Source organism: Ascaphus truei, chromosome 1, assembly GCF_040206685.1.
Source record: "Ascaphus truei isolate aAscTru1 chromosome 1, aAscTru1.hap1, whole genome shotgun sequence".
Taxonomy (NCBI): Eukaryota; Metazoa; Chordata; class Amphibia; order Anura; family Ascaphidae; genus Ascaphus; species Ascaphus truei.
Window position 1 is genome coordinate 85,367,023 of NC_134483.1, and position 22,632 is coordinate 85,389,654.

General features: G+C 43.2%; 1 protein-coding gene across 1 annotated transcript in view; it reads left to right on the forward strand.

Annotated features, from left to right (window-relative positions):
* ARSB (arylsulfatase B) overlaps nt 1-22,632 on the forward strand; it is a 215,693-nt gene that overhangs the window by 190,140 nt on the left and 2,921 nt on the right. The window lies entirely within an intron of this gene.

Below are 22,632 nucleotides of genomic sequence, written 5' to 3' on the forward strand. Positions count from 1 at the left end.
CATAAATGTATGTGCTTTTATCTAGCAACTCACAGTATCAATAAGGGTACAATATATGTACATCCCATATAGTCTGTCCAGTGATTTTTGTGAAGACATAAAGTCATAAATATTGTGCATGGTGTTTTACAGCGAAATTACTTAGGATAAAATAGTCATCTTGTTTTTACATATATTTATAAAATGAATCATTTTACTGAGCTCAGAGTAACGATTGAAGCCTCATCAATCCCTCAAAATCAGTATCCAATTACCGCTTAAAAGATGAAGGTCAATGCTATTCCTCATTTTTTATTTATTTCAATAAAGTTACAGATGGTCACAGAGCTCTGCGTAAAATTCATTATAACCATAAAGTTTCAAAAGGTCACAAAATGTCTCTTTAGTTAGATAGAAAGAAAAAATCTCTCATTTGTTCAATAATTCATTACCTTAGTGGAGACATAGATGTTTAGCCGAAGATAACAGCGTGACTTTAGAAAGGTTCGCACATTTTCCTTAAAATGGCAATTGAGTGAAAAACAAATACTGTGGTTAGGGTGTGTGACCATCTGTCCTGAATATGCATTGGGAACATTACAGGCGCACTCACTCTTACAAGACGTGCCAGTGTCTCTTGTCAGTGTTTTTATGATCCTATTTTATTACCACTTACAGTCATGTGAAAAAGAAAGTACACCCTCTTTGAATTCTATGGTTTTGCATATCAGGACATAATAACAATCATCTGCTCCTTAGCAGGTCTTAAAATTAGGTAAATACAACCTTAGATGAACAACAACAACACATGACATATTACACCGTGTCATGATTTATTTAACAAAAATAAAGCCAAAATTGAGAAGCCATGTGTGAAAAACTAAGTACACCCTTACTGCTTCCATAGGAATTAAGACGCGAAGTACAGTACAGGTGCTGCTAATCAAATGCCCTTGATTAATTGATCATCAGCAAGTGTCACCACCTCTATAAAAGCCGAAGTTTTAGCAGTTTGCTGGTCTGGAGCATTCAGGTGTTTGTTAACACAATGCCAAGGAAGAAAGACATCAGCAATGATCTCAGAGAAGCAATTGTTGCTGCCCATCAATCTGGGAAGGGTTATAAGGCCATTTCCAAACAATTAAACGTCCATCATTCTACAGTGAGACAGATTATTCAAAAGTGGAAAACATTCAAGACAGTTGCCAATCTTCCCAGGAGTGGACATCCCAGCAAATTCACCCCAAGGTCAGACCGTGCAATGCTTAGAGAAATTGCAAAAAAAAACAAGAGTTACATCTCAGACTCTACAGGCCTCAGTTAGCATGTTAAATGTTAAAGTTCATGACAGTACAATTAGAAAAAGACTGAACATGTATGATTTGTTTGGAAGGGTTGCCAGGAGAAAGCCTCTTCTCTCTAAAAAGAACATGGCAGCACGGCTTTGGTTTGCAAAGTTGCATCTGAACAAACCACAAGACTTCTGGAACAATGTCCTTTGGACAGGCGAGACTAAAGTGGAGATGTTTGGCCATAATGCACAGCGCCACGTTTGGCGAAAACCAAACACAGCATATCAGCACAAACACCTCATACCAACTGTCCAGCACGGTGGTGGAAGGGTGATGATTTGGGCTTGTTTTGCAGCCACAGGACCTGGGAATCTTGCAGTCATTGAGTCGACCATGAACTCCTCTGTATACCAAAGTATTCTAGAGTCAAATATGAGGCCATCTGTCCGACAGCTAAAGCTTGGCCGAAATTGGGTCATGCAACTGGACAATGATCCCAAGCACACCAGCAAATCTACAACAGAATGGCTGAAAAAAGAAAAGAATCAAGGTGTTGCAATGACCCAGTCAAAGTCCAGACCTCAACCCGATTGAAATGCTGTGGCAGGACCTTAAAAGAGCTGTGCATAAACAAATGCCCACAAACCTCAATGAACTGAAGCAACGTTGTAAAGAAGAGTGGGCCAAAATTCCTCCACAACGATGTGAGAGACTGATAAAGTCATACAGAAAACGATTACTTCAAGTTATTGCTGCTAAAGGTGGTTCTACAAGCTATTGAATCATAAGGTATACTTAGTTTTTCCCATATGGCTTCTCCGTTTTGGCTTTATTTTTGTTAAATCATGACACGTGTAATATGTCGTGTTGTTGTTCATCCGAGGTTGTATTTACCTCATTTTAAGACCTGCTAAGAACCAGATGATTGTTAATATGTCCTGATATGTAAAACCATAGAATTCAAAAAGGGTGTACTTTCTTTTTCACACCACTGTACTTCTTCTTTCCATTTAAATGTCGGTGCTACCTGATACTTACTTTTTTTTTTTTTTTAAAGTAGGCGTAAAAAGTTTTTTTTTTTTTAAAGTAGGCGTAAAAAGTTTTAATTAAGATATGGCATCCATGGCTAACACAGATGCTATATTGACATCCACTTTGCTTTTGGCTCCTTACATATTTGTTTATTTTTTATCCAAAAATTCAATTTTACGCTAAATGGGCAATTCCCATTAATAATAACTTTATTTCATAGAGCACTTTTTTCCCAATGGGACACAACGCGTTTCACAACTACAATATAGTGCACGGTACGCATTTGTGTACATGGGATTTTTACAGAGAGTCCCTGCCCAGATGAGTTTAGAATCTATGATGTTGGTGTCTGAGGCACAGGGAGATAAAGTGACTTGCCCAAAGTCACAAGGAGTTGACACAAGGAAATGAACCAGGCTCCCCTGCTTTCTTTTGTATATACATACCTCACTGGGGTCTATGTATGCTGAAGTGAGTCTGCGCTGAAGCATTTGCATCTGCAAATGTACCTCCCACTCTCCATAAATCCCTCATACAGTCGCAGAACAACACCGTCGTAGTAGAAAATGGAGCAAAGAAGAATACATAGACTCTGCCTGTTACAAATATATGCAGCGCTGTTTGCGCTAAAATGTGCACCTTGCACTCATATTTAGGGGGTGGTAGAAAGGCCCCACTGAGTCAATCTTATTTATGACATTAAAGCTTTGTTTTTTGTATTCATTGCTGCCTGTAATGCATACTGGCAACTAGTCTGCTTTTGGGTTGCTACTTGAACTGTATCACAAGCCATCAAATGTTTGGCACGTGATCAAGAAGGATGGAGAACTAGTCAGTCATGTGGAGGTCGCTTGACATATGCAGTTTACCATACACACACAACATTTTATCAACACAACTTTTATGTACTTATATGCAGTGGTTGACAAATCACCAAAAAATCTACTCGCCACACAAAAAAAATCTACTCGCCACCCAGTACCAAACGTGTGCTGCTTGGGCCAATATTTACTCGCCCGGGGGTTAAATCCACTCGCCCGGGGCGAGCAAATGTATAGGTTTGTCGAACACTGCTTATATGTACACACTTAATAGTAGGCATCTATTTTAAAATATATATTTATTATAATTTGTAATGTTATTTTTATAATAGTGGATTAGGTAGGATGCCATCAATCTCCAGTTGATCTAAGTAGCTGAAGCTATATATACTCAACCTATAGGTACCACAGACAGGCAATGGAGCCCCACGCAGTACCAGCAGCAAAATAGGTGCAATTAGTACAGCTTGTATGCAATAGGTAGAGGACCCAAAACACAGGTATCGTGCCTAATTAAGTATATTTGTAGGGTATAGAATCAGACTATGCTCAGGCAAAGATAAAGTCTGACTATCAAATATTTTATTTTAAAGAATTAAAACGATAAAATAAAACTATTGAAAATGTAAACATTATTTTTTATATAGAATATGCCAAACTCAGGGCTGCAGTGGTCTCTGAAAAAATGTCCTCCCTGCCCCCCAATTCTACAAATATAAGCAAAATGATGTCCTCTTAGCGATCTCAACTTGACCTCAATCTAAATTATTAGCATCAGTAATAAATCAATTGCAAAACCTTACTAACACTGCCTGGTGTCTGAAGCAAGCAGAATGCCTATTATAAGTGAGTCTTTGAGCATATTAGCTACAGCTGTGATTGAGTCATAAAATGCAAGAAAACTCTTTTGGAAAATGAGTGGTGTTAAAATTAACAAGTGGAACATTTCTGGAATTAATTTTTCCAGTACAGAGACGAGGAATGTTGCAGTTATTCTATTAGTTCCCAAACACAACACATCACATCATTAGTTTTGGTGGAGTGGAGCATGATTAACTGCAGAGGTTAACATTTCATCATTTCCATCCATTGTTATTGTAGATTTAAAGCTGCGGCTTTTGTTTACATTTTCCCCAAGCAATTAACATTCTGCCATAAAAAGCAATGTCAAGCATAACGATTATTTTTCTGGAGGGGGAAAAAAAAGGTGTTAAAACTCCAAGCAAATACATTGGGGCCTATTCAGGTAGCTTAGATATTATACAACACACAGAACCCCAAGAAGCTTCGATATTATCACTGCAATCGAACGTGTTACATGTTAATACCTCACGGTATGAAATTGGGGTAAAAACGGTGTTCAGTAAGATATATCGCATGTTAGATACCGTTTGTTACAAAAATGACAACGCGCCAGTTTGTCGTTGCATTACTAGCGAAATGAACGTCATGTACAATGTTGCTGCAGCAGTCTGAGGAGCTGCCCAGAGAGGAGCTGCACAGAGAGGAGCTGCCCAGAGAGGAGCTGCATCTCCCTGCACAGTTCTTTCAGGCCCACGTGACTAGGACATTTAAACTTGCAGGAGATACCGGTGCCCTATACTGGGACCTGTATCTTGGGAAGCAGTTGGTCCCCGGATCTGAAATGAATATGGTTCAGCTCCGGAGACCCCCTGTTTCATTACTATGTTATAGGAGCAAAGAAAAAACAAAGGAGCACATCAAGTATAGAGAACTGGAGGCCGGATCATATAAAAATAAAAACAAGTTTATTATAGCATTGTGCCAAAGGAAGAAAAATATAAGAGCACCTCTGACGCGTTTCGTGCCGTCAGTGGCGCTTTAACAAAGTGGGGTGAATTCGGGTTAGAACCTGTTCTATATACAGGCACTTCCGGCTGAGGGGCAGCAATCAACGTCCCAGCTGATGACAGAATAACAGGAAACTCCCCATTAAAGAGACTCCTCAGTCAGGAAAATCTGCATATATAGCACAAAATTAAATAACATCACTAAATTAAAAACATCAGTAAATATATAAATGAACACACACACGCCCAGCTAGCTCAAACTCCTACACCCACCACATCATGAATATATATTTATGCCAAAATTAGTGCTACTGAGCGTGGCAAATGTATACAACAAAATACAGAGGTGCCCAATGCTACATCCAATTGACAAAACAAATATGGCAATAAGTATAAAGTTTAAATACTTTAATAATAATAATTACTTGGTTATTTAGTTAAATCCTTTGGCCAAAGCATCATAAGCCTGCATACCACGTCTAGTTATAACCAAAATATATAAATTAACCATTAACGCAAATATCATTTAAAAAAAATAAATGGAGAAAAATATAAATAACTACATAAATACATGGAGGTACGTGCAGTAACCATTAAGCGACACCAAGTAGGAATGAGGCATTAAACCGAACAGATCATATTCTTACAGTAAAACAATCACTGAAATGCAAAAGAAGAATATTGTTATTAAACTTGTAGAACAGAGAAAACATACAGTTGTCCTATGTTCATATCCAAAGCCTGTATCTTCCATCATAAAACCTCATCCAAATATAATGCTCAGATATGAATTACATATACAATGGTGCAAAATATACCATTAAAACACCAGGCAGATTGAATATAAGGCTGAAAGTATCTTTAAAGAAATACCTTGCAAATTTAACAAATTGATGCACATAAGCTTCAAAAAGTGTAACATTATAGAAACATTTGTGTCCAGCAATCTGTTTATAACAGGATCAGATATATTGCTATATAGATTCAGATATATTGCTATATACAGTGTTCGACAATCCTATACATTTACACGCCCGGGGCGGGTGGATTTAACCCCCCGGCGAGTAAATATTGGCCCAAGCACCGCCACGTGCGGTTTTTTTCAATTTCCCCCCCGCTCGCGCTGAAATTTCCCTGCTCGCGCTGGCTGAAAAAAAAAAAAAAAAACCTCCCTAACTGACAGCTGATTGGTGCGCGCTCCCAGGCTTTGTGGGCGCGCGGCCAGGCTCTATATGAGCCCGCCCCCAACGAGCGGCCATTCTTTCTGGCCGGAGATCTGTTGGAGAGTAAGTAAGTACGTACTCTCCAATCCCCCGTCTTGCGGCCCCTCTGCTCCTTCCCTGCAAGCCCCCTTACTCCCCGCGCGAGGCAGGTGTTCCCCCTTCTCGCCCTGTCCCCGCGTCCCGCTGATTGCAGTGGGGGTTCCCCCTTCTCGCCCTGATACCCGCGGGACGTCCCCGCGTCCCGCTGATTGCAGTGGGGGTTCCCCCTTCTCGCCTTATCCCGGCATCTCCGGGCTGGAGATGGTCATGGGGGGGGGGGGGGCAGTGGTGGTGCTCGGTCCCGCTGCCTTTCCTGTGTGTGTGAATGCATGGGTGTGTGTGTGTGTGTGTGTATGCATGGGTGTGTGTGTGTGTGTATGCATGTGTGTGTGTGTGTGGGTGTGTGTGTGTGTGTGTATATATATGTGGGACTGTGTGTATATATATGTGGGACTGTGTGTATATATGTGGGAGTGCGTGTATATATGTGGGAGTGTGTGTATATATGTGGGAGTGTGTGTATATATGTGGGAGTGTGTGTATATATGTGGGAGTGTGTGTATATATGTGGGAGTGTGTGTATATATGTGGGAGTGTGTGTATATGTGGGGGAGTGTGTGTATATGTGGGGGATGGTGTGTATATATGGGGGAGTGTGTGTATATATGTGGGGGAGTGTGTGTATATATGGGGGAGTGTGTGTATATATGGGGGAGTGTGTGTGTGTGTATACTGTATATATATGGGAGAATGTGTATGGGAGTATGTGTGTGACACCAGAGGTACCCCCCCCCAACCAGTCACCTGCCCCGGTCAGTCAGTCACGCCTGCCCCGGTCAGTCACTCACCCTTGCCCCGGTCAGTCAGTCACCCCTGCCCCGGTCAGTCAGACACCCCTGCCCCCCTCTTTCTGGTCTCTCCACGTCTCCCCTCTCTCTGGTCTGCCCCCGTCTCCCCTCTCTCTGGTCTCCCCCCGTCTCCCCTCTCTCTGGTCTCCCCCCGTCTCCCCTCCCTCTGGTCTCTCCCCGTCTCCCCTCTCTTTGGTCTCTCCCCGTCTCCCCTCTCTCTGGTCTCCCCCCGTCTCCCCTCTCTCTGGTCTCCCCCCGTCTCCCCTCTCTCTGGTCTCCCCCCGTCTCCCCTCTCTCTGGTCTCCCCCCGTCTCCCCTCTCTCTGGTCTCCCCCCGTCTCCCCTCTCTCTGGTCTCCCCCGTCTCCCCTCTCTCTGGTCCCGCCCCTCTCTGGTCTCCCCTCTCTCTGGTCTCCCCTCTCTCTGGTCTCCCCTCTCTCTGGTCTCCCCTCTCTCTGGTCTCTTTCTCTCCCCTCTCTCTGGTCTCTTTCTCTCCCCTCTCTCTGGTCTCTTTCTCTCCCCTCTCTCTTTCTCTCCCCCCTCTGTCTTTTTCTCTCTCCCTCCTCTGTCTCTTTTTCTCTCTCCCTCCTCTGTCTCTTTTTTTTCTCTCTCTCCTCTCTCTTTCTTCTCTCTCCTCTCTCTCTCTCTTTCTCTCTTTCTTTCTCTTCCTCTCCCTCCCTCTCTTCCTCTCCCTCTCCCTCTCTTCCTCTCCCTCTCTTCCTCTCCCTCTCTTCCTCTCCCTCTCTTCCTCTCCCTCTCTTCCTCTCCCTCTCTTCCTCTCTCTCCCCCTCTCTGTATCTGGATATCTTATTTACCCTATATATCTTAACTGTCCTATACTACACCAAAATAACTTATACTGCTTTCTTCCAGATCTGACTCAAGCTTCACACGGAAGACATCGGAATCCCCCCTAACCCAGAAGACAGGTAGGGAACACTTCCCCTCCAACTTATAACATTGCGGGAATGAGGTACCTGGACATTGAGGGACTGCGGATCAGGTAAGATCCCATGCGGGATTGCTGCTTTAGATATTGTGAAGCGGGGACGTCCAGACACTGGTTAAGGGGTTCAGGAAGCTAGTCATTCACCTGTGGCTTTTATTTCTAGATCCGACATTTACACACTTACACACTTACACACACACTTACACACACACTTACACACACACACACACACACACACACACACACACACACACACACACACACACACACACACACACACACACACACACACACGTAACAAGGACTAATTGTAGTATAATGTAATAAATACATTTGTCAAAAATGAATGTTGTTCTGACTAGGAATTTATTAAATGTATTTTATTTATATATTTTATTTTAAAGCGGGTTGGGGGCGGGACTAGGGGCGGTGTTGGGGGCGGGACTAGGGCGGTGTTGGGGGTGGGACTAGGGTCGTGGTTGATGGCAGGACTAGGGGCGGGGTTGGGGCGGGACTAGGGGCGGTGTTGGGGGCGGGACTAGGTGGTGAGTAGATTTTTTGGTTGGGCGAGTAGATTTTTGGGTGATTTGTCGAACACTGGCTATATAGATTATCTCAGTAAGGAACATTATAAAATAACCCACATAATAGAGCGCATATTATGGATCTCAAAAATCCTATTGTAACAGAGCAAGGAAAACTAAAAGGCTGTAAACTTATCTAAGGAAATATCTCAGAGATGTAACAAATGAATGGCTAAGGTAATGAAGAGGTAAACCGCCAGTACCCGGTTTGCTGGTGGTACAGGGAGTGGGTGATGGTTATAGTTGAAACAAAGAAATTTAAGGCGCTAATGTGTGGTATCTACAGGGAAAAAAACATTTGGGTGAATAATTAAATAAAAAAATATTAAATTGAAATATCTAACCTTGTGAGGTGAGTGACCCGCTAGTGTAGTTCTGCAGCCGGGGTGGAAGAGGCCTCTAACCCCCTAAAAAGGAATACAAAAGATAGGAAAAACCCTGGCGCATGAACCTAGGTATCTGGCAGTGATGCTATATTACTGAGCAAAAGAGGTAAACTGAGGTTCCTGAGGACAAAGCATATGAAATGTTAGATATATATAAAAAATATTTTCATTTATTAAAATACAAAATGAAACTAAAATATATAATATAACAAAATATCAAACACATATGTGTACACCTGAACCATGATTAAGCTTAATCAATAGACGTAAGACAATTGAAAAGGAATGTAATATCCTGTGTTTAACTAAAGTCCAGAAAAACCCAGTATGAGGCTATAACGGGAAAAAAGTGTATCCACAGAGAATAATTTTCTCAGAATGCATGTGATGTAAATTCCAATATTGAAGATGAAATCCTTATGTATAGAATTAATATTGGATTATGCACTTGGACGTGTAGGTTGTAACGTGTAGCTCACCACAAACGAGGCGTGATCGCGGGGATGAGGTAGGGATTGATATAGAACGCCGACCACAACCGCGAGGGCGCATCTAGAGTGTAGGATAGTCTTGCAAGACGGGTCAGGGTTATAGAGGACAGCGTAAACGTGGTGCTTGCCGGGTCTAGGAGCGGAGAGTAACGGATCGTTGGGGTACATAGCCGGAGTCAGGATTGGAGAGAGCAGAGTCGTCGTAGAGCCAAAGCCAGGGTCAGTGCAGGAGAGTAACACAAAGTGCAAGGTACTAGGCAGGGTCAGGCAGCAAGGTAAGAGGCAGACAGGCTAGGAGTGATGAGGTTCAGCGTCACAAACAGAAGTTATGCTCGGCAAGGAAGGAGAGTTCAGACAGCATATTTAAAGGGCCTCCCACCAATGGGGGGTATCCAGGAAGCAGAAGCGCCTGCCTCTCTGATAGGCTGCTAGCTCATGCAGGTGCGTCCCATTACACAGCCGATTGAGGCAGAGGTGGGGATTCTAGAGAGTGCGTGCGCAACCCACGCATCACAACGGGGGCGGAGACCGGAGGCGGGACACGCGGAGACAGGGGAGGAGCGCGGGGTACTGTTGTGCTGTGTAGCTCTGCCGTCAGAGCAGGGGCAGGATCGAGAGACAGAGACCGCAGACCGCCGGGGAGACCACGCACTGCGCATGCATCGCGCGTCAGTGCCAGAGGCAAGAGAGTGTACCCTGGACGCAGGAATCACGGAGACCGACGGAGCCTGTGCACTGCCCGCGCGCTGCGTATGAGTACCACCGCTAGAATGCCTTTCTTGAGTGCCACTGGATCCAGACGGGCAGGTGAGGATTAAGGGGACAGAACCGCCAGAGTGGCGAATCCTCACATAGGTAGAAAAAAAAAGTCTAAAAGTAAAAGAGGATTAATAACCTCTATGTTCGCACTGATGTGATTAAATGATTGCAGTGGTGTGATCCTCCTTGATTAAAGGTAACATCAGTTTTGGAATAACATAGAACCCCCTCTAGGTGATTTGTGTAGGAAAAAGGGTGGTTTTAACTTTTTGGTGAGTGTCACCTCTGCTTATGTTATCCGGATTTCAACGTTGTTTTAGAAAGCAGTATCACCATGTCCTAGACATGCGTGCTGCTCATAGCCTGGGCTGCTGCCGCTGCCGGTCGCTTATTGCATGTGAATGTAACTGCTCCGGTAGACCACAGTTTTACCTTAAGGATCTGCTGCATAGACCACAGTGTCCTCCGATCACCTTGACCTTTAAGCTCTGTGGTTACATTCCTCTGAGTCATCCACTCCGACAAGGCAATCCCGTAGCACCACACAGCAGCTATGTCCTGTTGTCATCTCAGCCTCTGCTGCTTAGGTTTTTCCTCCGTGACCGCAGTGGAACAGCTGACGCCTCTGTGATGGTTGGTCTTTTGGTGCCAAATACGAAAAACCATACAGATAATTCCTATAAATGCTCGCAAGGTTCAGGCTCCTCACCCTATGCGTTTCACCTGTCATAGGCTTCCTCAGGGGTAGGATTTCCTGCTTTGTCTGCACCTTTTTATACCCATCATGCATAAGGTAGATTGTTCCCTTATTAACCTTAAAGTCCCAATTTTCTTATTTCTTTGATCTTATCAGTGCTTGCCATATAACTGAATACATTTCTCTAGTTAGTTATATATTTTTTACGTTATTTATATTTTTTTCAAGGAACAATACCACAATTTATAACTTTGTTATTAGATTGATCCATGCCTAGCAATTTCTGCATTATTCACATCATACGATTGTTACACCGATTCTAAAGTAATTAATTGCCTTTGTATACAGTGTGATGTGAAATAATATAGTATTAAGTCAAGTATGGGCCAAAAAGCATAATGTTACTTCATTACTTTGTTACATAGGGCTAGAGGTGCTGGGTGATGGTGGTAGTTGCCCCGGGGAGGGGGGTTAGGCCTCCCAGGTAGGTAGCGGGAGGGGTGAATCCCTTAATTACCATAGCGGTTACTACCCTCTAAGGTAATTAAGGGGTTAGTGGCCAGTAGCTAGTGTTATTATTTTAATGTCGGTGCCAATGAGGATAAGGACAACCTTCATCCTGGCAGGGGTAAGTACAACTTTTAGGTACTGAAGGATGGCTGGCTATTGATTGTCCTTAAATGGGCAAAAGCCAGATGTGGCTAATAGGGCTTTTGCCCATTACTGTGTGTGATGGGGGGGAGGGGATGGGAGGGATTGTTAGGGGTAGAGGAATTGGGTAGAAGTGTGCTAATTGGTTACTGTTGAGGGCATAGATAACCAAAGTGACAATCAATGGATTAAATGGCAATGTTTTATATATATATATATATATATATATATATACACATACATACATATATATAAATATATATATATATATATATATGTATGTGTGTATGTATACACACACACATACACACACACACACACACACACACACAGTAAAATGGAAATATTATTGTATGCTCATTTGCACGTCTTAGACTGGTCTGCAACCCTGCCTTTCACCATTATCACCCAGCACACAGCGCTTCCACTGCAGCAAGGGATTCTGGGAAATGACAAACTATGTTGTATAGGACTGATACACAAAAAATATATAATATAAAAAACAACAATATAATAAAAAGGTGTAAAAAATGTGTGTAATAAAATAATAAACAAATTGAAAAAATAATGTCCAGATTAAATACAAATCCAATTGTAGCTCCACACGCAATCCAATAGAGTCTTTGCAGCATGAATGTAAGGGAACACCACTTCCTTGAAGATATCTAAAAAAACAGACAAAAAACAGGCGCACACATAGCGTAATAAAGTTTAACAAAATTTATATGGAGTAGATGGTTTAAAAAACACACACAAACATAACGGGAATAAAAGCAGTTATGAGTAATACTCAATCGCCAGCCAGATTGCAGGAACCAGGTTACTCCGGTGAGATCGTCCGGTATGAAGGTAATACAGCAGCTTCCACAGTGTACTCCGTGTACCGGAGGAGGTAAGGAGCGCCGCCCTAATCCAAATCCCTCGTCACTGCAGTAAGTCTCCGATCCAAATCCCGCGAGAACTCAATGATGTCACAGGATTCACCAGATAGGTAGTAGCAGCCCCCGCAAGGATAGCAAATGACAGGCTGAGATAGGTATAAATTACCCAATATATAGAGTCCCATATATGAAATAGTGAGTCTATATATTATTGTCATTTATATTTGTCACAGTAGCCTTTGCAGGGTTATAATATACACAAAATAACTGGGTTGAATTGAATGCTACCGTAATATAATAAAGAAAGTTTATTCCTTGAAAAAGGTGAACACACAGAATATACAAATAACACACAGGATATATACACTTACTTTGGGGAATGGGCAATGAAGTAATCTGGATCTGGATTAGCAATTCATCAGGCAATCATGGATCATTCAGATGTTGTAACGAAGACACTGGGCATAGGGCTTACACTCGTTTATATGGGATTTAAGCCCTATCCCTTAACATTGGGTGTCAGGTATTGGTTAACAATTACCTGCACCCAATGACCCTTTGCCAGCTAACGTGGGAAGCACTTTGGTACCTGCCCCCAGGTAACTAGCCCATGCGCATAATTCCTTACTTTTGGGTCTCATTTTCCTATCCCCACACTAAAGAATTGGCTCCTCTGAGTCTGCCAGAAGAGGATCTGGACAGGAAAACCTTTGTCTGCAAGTGTGATTTATAACACCTACAGAACTACTCAAGTCCTGCTCTTCCCCGCCCTAGCATATACAATCAGGGTGGGGGAGCCTTTGATCAGGGGCCCTGGTGTAAACATATGGGCGCCCCCATTGGACATTAACATACTGCAGGGCCAGTATCTTTTGCAGGCTTTTTACTAGGCACCAAATACAAATTTGCGGGCTACAAATTGCCACATCCTCATGCCGGAGAGGATTCTACATAATGGCCAATTTTCAGCTCGCTGGGACCTACCGAACCGGAGTTACAATAAATGACTTTAAAAGCACATTTACCGAAGTTGCATTTCTCTGCCATTGAAGTCAATGGCAGAACCCCAAATTAAAGAATTAACCATACTCCGTTCTGTTGCTCAGAGAGGGTCGGGAATTGCCATGCAGTCATGCCAGAACGATGACTACATGGTGGCCAAATCCCAGCCCTCGGGTCCGTACAGAACCGGAGTTATATGTTTCAAGTTTTTACAGTTTTTAACTTAACCTCGCGGCTTTTAAATTGGAATCAATAGGACCGGCGCTGCCATAGGAAATGCATGGGCCGGCGCCACCATAGGATTCAATGGGACCTCCACTACTATTGGAGTCAATGGGCAACCCACACTTTTTACAGTTAACCCTACTCCGTTCGGTTGAGGGGAGAGGGCTGGAAATTGCCATGCAGTCATGCCGGAGCAGTGACTACATGCTTGCTAAATTCCAGCCTTCTAGTCCCTACAGAACCGGAGATCTAGGTTTACACTTTTCACACTTTCTTACTTAGTGTTTTAAAGCCACGCGGCTTTTCTCCGCCATTGTGGTCAATGGTGGGGCCCACATGGCCGGCGCAACCCTTTCTTGCCGCCATTGACTGTCGGACCCTGTTGGGGTCGAGTGAGGGGCTTCCTATGGGCTAGGGGGAAAATAATTTTATTTCTGGTCGCCCTAGAACAAAAGTTTCACACGCTAATTGACGGTGAACTTGACCGAAGACTAGTTCCCACACCACTTGAGAGATCAAGCTCTTTCAAAGACATTGTATCCGCTTTCGAGGTTTGCGGTTTGGCTGGCTGCCAGCTCGTCTCCGGAGGTCGGACTCGAGGAATCCCCATTGAAACACATCACTCCATTCACTTTCAATGGGGAAGCTACGTTCCTCCTCTCGGGCGCCACCTGCAGGTCTTCTCAGGTATCGGGCCCAAAACGGTGGAATCTCCATAGGATTGCATGGAGCTCCAATGGCGACCTATGTACACGCTGCAAAGGGAGACTGAAAAGGCGGGAAAGGGAACGAAGGGCCATAAACATGTAAATGCAATTAACCCTTTCCCTCCTGACCTAATCCCAGTGTATGTGGTTGGTGTATACACTGGAAAGGGACAAACACCGATAAATGGAACCATATATACATTCAGCAAAGAGAACACATTTTGCCCTGAGGAAGGGGAATAGAAATACATGTAATCACTCTGACTGTGACAACATGATAACCAAGGGACATACTTTTTGGTTATGAAGTAGGGGAACATATGTATTATAGGTACATTTCTGGTTAACCCCTCACCTCCCAGACGGTGGAAGGGGGTGCCTAATGGGGGCCCTTTATTACTCGCTTGGCACCCCTCCCCCATCACAATATTGTTTTTTTTTTGCAATGTACTTACTGTATGTTTGGATGGGCAAAAGCGCTATTAGGCAAATAGGGCTATTGCTTATTCCTGTGTGTAGCGTTGGTGACAGAGGGGGTGGGTGAAGGGGGTATTTGCCCCAGAGTGGGTGTTTAGGGCTCCCGGGAGGGTGACGAGGGTTTATGCCCTTCATTACCTTAGCGCTAAGGTAATGACGGGGTTAGCCCCTCCCGCTACCCTCCTGGGAGACATAACCACCCACCCCAGGGCAACTACAACCTTCATCCACCCGCTCTATTACCAACAAATAAGTTACTGCTATTTAACCCCTTCCTTACCTTAGCGGTTAGCCATAAATGATACTCCGTCAGATGCAAATCGCAAATCCAATCTCGCCACCCTCTAGGTGGCGGAAACAAAATAAGCGGGTTTAAAATGTGATTGACATTGCAGAGCTACCTGAATAGTAGTTATTGGCAACAAAAAAAAGCGCGTTTTGGCATTTTTGAGCCACCGCATGGCTTGTCTGAGCAAGAGTGATCACGCTTCTAAAAAAAAGCCATTTATAGGCGATTTTGACATGTTATCACAGCTTTCTGAATAGCTACACATGCAAAATCGCTTGTAAAGTGCATTTTACAAGCATTAAGTCACTTATCAAAGCTACCTGAATGGGCCCCTTTATATATTTAAACTACCATACAACCTTAGTAGTGTTGCTGTGTAAAAATTTAATTGATTTATTCTGTTGGTTATAATGGAAATATAAATATGTTGAAAATATTTGTAAGGAAAGCTATTCCATTCTATTAAAGTCTGTGCCCATCTGACAACCATTTTGGCATTGTCCTTCGGGCAGGGTTTGCCTTTGAGATTAAGTATACATTTTTACCCACATCCCAACAGACATTTAAACCCAGCAATCTGCTTCCAGCACTCAGACCACAGAGCAAAGACATGCAGTGTGCCCAAAACACTTCTCTTCCAGATATCTGATTTTTGTGGTCTTCAAATAACATGTTCATTGAAGGAAAAGTAGACTGATCTTTTTCAGTTTTATGGCTGGAGATGAAACAGACACCCATCTGGGCCATTTTTAATCGTCCTAATCACTGAGTGGTAGATGAATATTCTATGTTTGTAACTTTTGTTTTAAATGTACCAATTATTTTAAGATTGCAGTCTTCAAAACTGTAATTTATAAACCTTTGCTGGGCTCATGTGTAACAAACAGATCCTCATGGTCATACAGCGTAAGGTATTAAATATACAAAGACTTTTTTCGTGCAGTGTGGATGACATATACAGGCATACCCCGCATTAACGTACGCAATGGGTCCAGAGCATGTATGTAAAGCGAAAATGTACTTAAAGTGAAGCACTCCCTTTTTTCCACTTATCGATGCATGTACTGTACTGCAATCGTAACATACGTGCATAACTGATGTAAATAAGGCATTTGTAACAGGCTCAACAGTCTCCCTGCTTGCGCACAGCTTCGGTACAGGTAGGTAGCCGGTATTGCTGTTCAGGATGTGCTGACAGGCCCATGCGTGAGCTGCCATTTGCCTATTGGGCGATATTTCCTTACTCGCGAGTGTACTTAAAGTGAGTGTCCTTAAACCGGGGTATGCCTGTACAGCATAAGGATATGATCGAGTGGTCAACTGTGATGCTTAATCTATTTCACATAAACCCCATTAGATACTTGAATTTCTTTCATATTTCGTATAGCCTTGTGTCTATCCCAGTAATTTTTTTAATTCCCTTACTACATTGTACATTGTCTGACCTTTTTCTTTACTACTTTTCTTTTTCTGAAATAGGTTTCTAGTGTTCGTTGTCAAAAGCTTAAATTTATTTGAAAGTTTCTATTACAGTATACCCCTCTCTCCCTTCTCTCATCCAAGTGGTGCATGTTGAAGTCCTTGAGTCTTTTCTGAGTTTTATAATGTACAGTAGTCTTTCCTCTGCAGTTGGTGGCATTATAGTGCCATTTATCTTGTGTTATGACTTTGGGGTGTTGCGGCCCAAGAACATGGTTTTGCTCTTCTTGGCATTAAATTGAGAGATCGCCACTGCCCCATTTCCTGCCTAAACCTGAAACGCTGAAGATTTCTCATTTGATCATATTATATTATTGTTATTATTTTGTGGCTTTTTGTCTTTTATGTACTATTTTGTATTTTTATATACTTTATATGTACTTTTGATAAAGACTTTTGTTTCAGGATCAGGGTGTAGACTCTCTGATGTCGCCCTTCCCCCAGTTGAGTTGTCACATCATTAATCATTTTGTTTAGCCCTCCTGGTACGGTCTAGGAAGACTTGCCATTGCTGATCAGCCTCCAGCCTTCTCCCCATAAAGGTAGCCCCCTAACCTTACCCCAAAAGCCCCTAACGTTAACTCCTTACTCTAGCTTGTTATCTCCTTACCTTCAAATCCTAACCTTGACACCTAATGCTAACACTAATCTTCATCCTAAAAAGCTTACCTTTAAACCCCCTAACTTTAACCCCTTTCATTAAAACCGCATAGCCTTAACCCCTTACCTTAAGAAGCTAAACCTTACACCCTTCCCCTAAAACCCATTATTGGAGCCCTTACCCTAAAACCCCTAACCTTATTTCCTTACCCTAATCCCCTAACCTTACCCCTTCCCATAAAGTTCACCCCTTAATAACTTGTTGTCTCATTCTGTCCTGGAATGCTCTTAACAGGGATTGTTCCACATAGCAAATAAAAAGGTTTTCAAACAAATGTATCAATGTAATTCTCTTCCATGGAAAGATTAAATGTCCCCTAAAGTAAAATTATTACTAATTTGCTTCGGCCATTTGCTCACTTTGGACCTTGGAGGGACTGCCCCTTCAAACCTACTGGAAACATGATGTAGCAGGTGTTTGTTTGCTGTTACTTCTAACAACATTTGATCTGTAAATGTTGAAGTGAATAACCGCCTGATTCCTTTGATCTATATATTCAGCCTACTCAAATCAATTAACAGGTCTGGTTGATTCGCAATGAGGCTGCACTCTTGAGTGGGACATTTGCTCTATATTAGGGTATACCCAGGAGCTTGCTTGCTCCTTGTGTAGTGGAAGATTATGGCATGTCCATATGTAGTGTGTTAGTTAGAAGTCAGAGATATTCACAGATCCTGATCATGACTGCCTTACTGTATCTCGCTGTTTATAGTCCTATAGAGATGGGCGGACTTCTCTGAATCCGTTCTGGGCATTTTCCCAGCCCAATCAGATCCGCGGAATGAAATCCGCCATCGGATTGCTTCATCTTTAGGCCACCCAGATTATTTAAAATTCGTCGTTGTGTCTCGGCCGCACTAATTTTCAAGAATCCGTCGATGGATTCAACTTGAATCTGTTCTGCAGATTCCAAACAATTCGAAACAGGTAGAAATACTGTCCCACTTCCTGCTTAAATCTACTATATATTTTTGGTTACTTATTGCCACTGCTAAACGGAAAGTGAAAGAAGAATGGCCTGTTGGCTATGGGCACTGTGGGTTTGAGCACAGTCCTTAAGTACTTAATGTGTTTACACTTGGGAGATTTGTGCATCAGAAGTTTATAGAGTTACTCATTTTCAATATAAAGTGCAGCAAGCTCATTGTCGGGGGGTGGTGAACATTTCCCCCAAACAATGCAATAATGCTTTAAATCAAGGATATCTTCCATAGACGTAAAACAAACATACCAGTTTGTTCAATTGAGAAGCTGAGTAAGGCTTGTTATGTCGGTGTGACTTGGACGTTAACAGTACTGTATATAGTCCAAAAAAAAAAATCAAGTACAGTACGTGAAAGCTTATAAAATTAGAATAAATATTAGCGCAAGTAAATTCCCTCTAGATTGTAAGCTTTCATGACCGAGCAGGGCCCTCATTACCTCTTTGCATCTATTTGTGCATGTTTGTATTCGTATGTAATTATCAAATCTCTGTACCCCTTTTGTACCACGGAATATGCTGGCACATTACCAATAAACAATAATAATAATAGGTACACTTTGCCAACTTATCTCTCTTCCCATGTACAGTACTCGAATTGCACGCATACAACTTTTTAAGTATTTGACCTTTGAGGGCAATAAGCCTTTGAGATGATTTAAGAGAACATCCCTACAGCAATGGTGAGAAAAACAAAACCCTGCCGGATTAGTTCAACCTTCATTTTTAACAAAACAAGACAAAAGAACTATTCAGTCATTTCTGAGAGATCTGTAACATCAACCTAAATAAAGGATACATTTGTTTCACCTGTATTATCTCCTTAATGAATAGCTGTAAAGGTTACTATTGTGAAACGTAAGATCAGGTGTTCAATTACACACAGTACTGAGAAGACCATACCGTCCACCTTTCATATCGTATTCCTATGTTTGTCTCAGTCTCTCAAACTGTGTACATTGTTCAAACAGCAGATGTCAGTTTTGTGGGTGTGGAACATGACAATAAATGCTCCTGGATGCTCACTGCGATAAGTGTGATACAGTCACTGGAAAGTACTTTTAATAAATAAATCCATATATTTCTTCCAGCAGAAAAATGGGGACTAGCCACGGCAACCAATCAGTGAAGGGAAAGTAAATTTCAGTGTTCTGTTATAGAATGTAACGTCATTGCAAGTCATGATTCAAACCATCTTACTTGCGATCATTACAGTGTTGGTAGGTGCCACATTAAACTCAATGTTGGATTTCATTATGCATTTGAGGCCTCTATTCAATATGCCGTGCAGTTGACATCCACTTGTTTGGAAATATTTCAGCTCCGTTCAAGTATCACTATATATTAAATAAGGACCTAAGAGTCTGCAAGTGACATGCTGAAGTTATTGCATAAATTCTCTGCAGTCTGCAAGGACCGGAACATACAGTCACTTACTCACAATAGATTAGGAGGTGAGATGCTACTGAATAATCCAGGATTTAAATTACATTTTTTGATGGGTAAACTAGTAATACTTCAAAATGCTCTCCTCATTTTAATATAATTTATATTATTTAGAAATATGGATAATAAATTATATTTCTGATTAAAAAATAACTGCCACTTAGCAATTCTTGTATCTACATCTTTGAATAATGACACTGATATTATGTCTTTTTGTTTCTGTTTAAACAAAAACAAAAATAAATGAAATATATATATATATATATATATATATATATATATATATCGACAAATCCACTCGCCCAGTCGCCTGGGGCGAGTGCATTTTAGCTGCAGGCGAGGCGGCGGTGCTCTGATCTCTCTTCTCTCTTTTGCTGCAGTCAATAGGCCGATTTCACGGAAGTGGAGACACTGTCTACATCCGGGTCACAGCTCTGTATCCTACTGCGCATGTGCACACTAAGGGAATCATGGGAGTTGTAGTTTTTATACACTTCAGTACAGATTAAGTGTCACATACCTGTACTGTGTAGATTAAAAACAAGACAGGCATGGCTGGGACAGGACCGGCATGGCTGGGACAGGACAGGCATGGCTGGGACAGGACAGGCATGGCTGGGACAGGACAGGCATGGCTGGGACAGGACAGGCATGGCTGGGACAGGACAAGCATGGCTGGGACAGGACAGGCATGGCTAGAACAGGCAGGGCTGGGGCAGCACAGGCAGGGCTGGGGCAGCACAGGCAGGGCTGGGGCAGCACAGGCAGGGCTGGAGCAGCACAGGCAGGGCTGGAGCAGCACTGGCAGGGCTGGGGCAGCACAGGCAGGACAGACAGGGCTACTGGGGCAGGAAAGACAGGGCAGCTGGGGCAGGACAGACAGGGCAGCTGGGGCAGGACAGACAGGGCAGCTGGGGCAGGACAGACAGGGCAGCTGGGGCAGGACAGACAAGGTTGCTGGTTTTGTCTTTGAAATTATTTCATTTATTTTCTCATTTAATAACAAGCGCCCCCCCCCTGCTCCCCACACAGAGCCCCCCTGGTCCCCACACAGCGACCCTCCCTGCTCCCCACACAGAGCCCCTCCCTGCTCCTCACACAGAGCCCCCCCCCCCTGCTCCCAACACAGAGACCCTGCCTGCTCCCCACACAGAGCCTCCCTTCTCCCCACACAGAGCCTCCCTTCTCCCCACATAGAGCCTCCCTGCTCCCCACATAGAGCCTCCCTGCTCCCAACAGAGAGCCTCCCTTCTCCCCACATAGAGCCACCCTGCTCCCCACACAGAGCCCCGGAGGTCTGACACTGAGTCGAGCGGGGCTCCAAAGTTCTTCATCAGAACCCTGCCCAGCATTCTGCCTGCCCCAAATAACACTCTTTCACCATGTTTGTGGGACCTAATAAAGGGGCAATAAATGGGAAAAGTGCAATAACATATCGGGAAGAAAAAGAAATTATGCTTGGGGTCTTTTTTTTTGGACGCTTCTTAATCACTACATTTGCCATTAACTATTAAAACAAACTTCTTTGTATGTTGTTATTAGTTCTTCTTAGTTAGTTCTTCTTATTAGGAATTTATGCCATTTAAAAAAAAGGTGGGCGGGCGGGGCCAAGGGTGAGTGCCTTTTTTTTGTCTGGCAAGTAGCATTTCTTATAATTTGTCGAGCCCTATATATATATATATATACATATATATATATATATAACAAAGGGATAGGCACACCAACATTTTGGAAACAATGTGTGTCTATCCCATTATTTTTGTACAGTATCTTATAGGTACATTGATAGCAGAACCCTCTCCAGTAGTCTTGTCTATACTATTTAAGTGCGTGCCCCAATTCCTTATATATAGAAATATCCGCCGATGGGGTGAGAGCCGGGACAAACATTTCAGGCCCTGTCCAAGTTGTGTCCGGCTGCCAGGCCTCTCATTGCCGCCAGGCCCCAGCGCTCCATAGCTGTTGCAGGCCTCACCCCTCTAGTGCACACCGGAAGCTGTGCCTGTGGCCTGCCTCTCCCCCTCTGCGCGCCAGAAGCCGGTGAAGCTGGACCCGCCCAGAAGTAGCCTAGCTTCTTCGAGCGGACTGGTGCAGCACCAGAGGTCTGACTGAGACCTCCCTCCCCCTAAAGTTATGGGGGGGGGGGTTATATTGTATTTTGTGGGGGTGGCAGAAGTTATTGTATTTTGTGTGGGAAGTTATTGTATTTTGTGGGGGGTTTGGAGTTATTGTGTGTGTGGTTATTGTATTGTGAGGATTTGTATGTGGGGGGGATTGTGTGTGCGTTTGGGGGGTGTTATTGTATTTGTGGGGGTTCATTGTATTGTGTGTATGTGTGTGGGGGGGGGGCTATTGTATTGTGGGAGGATTTGTGTGGAATTGTGTGTGTATGTGTGCGGGGGGGAAAGGAGCGAATGTGTGTGTATGTGTATTATTGAAGTGTGTGTGGAGGTTATTGTATTGTGTATTGTGGGGGCAGGAAGTGTGTTTGTGTGGCCGGACGGGGGGGGGGGCGCGGAAAGAGTGTTAGAAGGGGGAAGATTAAGGGAGTGGGATTGTGTGATAGTGAAGGAGGGGGGAGAGTAAGAGGGGGAGGGAAGAATTGTGAAAGAGGGGGAGAGAAATACATGAGAGGGGGGTAAGAGCAAGAAGGTGTTAAAGAGGGGTGGGGAGCTTCCAAGGCCACCGACACACTGGAGGGGTCCCCAATTGAAACCCTAGTCCTATGCCCCGCAAAAGCTGTTGGCGGCCGTATGTGTTATATATATATATATATTATATATGTATGCACGTGTGTGTATATATATATATATATATATATATATATATATATATAACCTTTTACAAGTCAAACATTCCCTAAACAGAGGTGTTCTCTCCAAGCCAAGATGTGAAGTGTGTAAAACAGTAATGCTGGGTGATG